Raw genomic sequence first — 824 nt, forward strand, 5'->3', positions numbered from 1 at the left:
TGTCATAGGCTTAGTTTCTTATCAAATCTTTTTTTAGGGAAATACATTGTATGCACATCGAAAGATACAAGAGGAGGGAAATGGAAAGAACGAGTTTAATGCATTATCAATAAACCCACTGTGCACATCCAGGATGGGCACCACGGGGCAAAAACCTGATAGTGCTAACACAACCACGATCTTGAGCATATATGCATCAACAAAACATATTGACCAAAGTGATGATGCATGTGGGGAAAAAAGGCAAAAGAATTTTTGACCAGAGTGGGATTTGAACCCACGCCCTTTCGGACCAGAGCCTTAATCTGGCGCCTTAGACCAACTCGGCCATCTGATCTTTGGTGCTATTTCGCCCAACGTATCATTGAAGTAAACTAAACAAGTTACCGTTTTGTCTCCCTTCTGGAATCTTTGTATACCTGCCCACGGCATACAGCCAGCGTCGGACGAAGTACCTCGTTTTCAGATCCCATACGTCACTTTCTTCCAACCCAATGGTAGACCCGTCAAACAAGTCTGCTGGTGGCGGCCAACCGGCTGCCATGGAGTCCCTGTCGTCGTTGGATCTAGATTATCACCATCTACTGATCTGCCAGTACAAAGCTAACCAACTCGAATAAGAAACCCAACCAACCAACGAACCATTTGTCGTTCTCTCCCCCGTGAACTCTCGAATGGATGCTCGTTGGCACGCGCGAGCGTCCCCATTGGACCCTGTACCGTACCCTCGATCTTACTTATTACTCCCTCCGTAAACTAATATAAGAGCGTTTAGATTATTATTTTAGTGATCTAAACACTCTTATATTAGTTTACAGAGGGAG

General features: G+C 45.0%; 1 non-coding gene across 1 annotated transcript; it reads right to left on the bottom strand.

Annotated features, from left to right (window-relative positions):
* Positions 1 to 256: 256 nt before the first annotated feature.
* Positions 257 to 337, bottom strand: TRNAL-AAG (transfer RNA leucine (anticodon AAG)). Its single transcript has one exon. It is a non-coding gene; the product is annotated as a tRNA-Leu (tRNA).
* Positions 338 to 824: the final 487 nt, after the last annotated feature.

Source organism: Triticum urartu, chromosome 6A, assembly GCF_056163025.1.
Source record: "Triticum urartu cultivar PI428250 chromosome 6A, HENAU_Tu73, whole genome shotgun sequence".
In the NCBI taxonomy this organism is placed as follows: domain Eukaryota; kingdom Viridiplantae; phylum Streptophyta; class Magnoliopsida; order Poales; family Poaceae; genus Triticum; species Triticum urartu.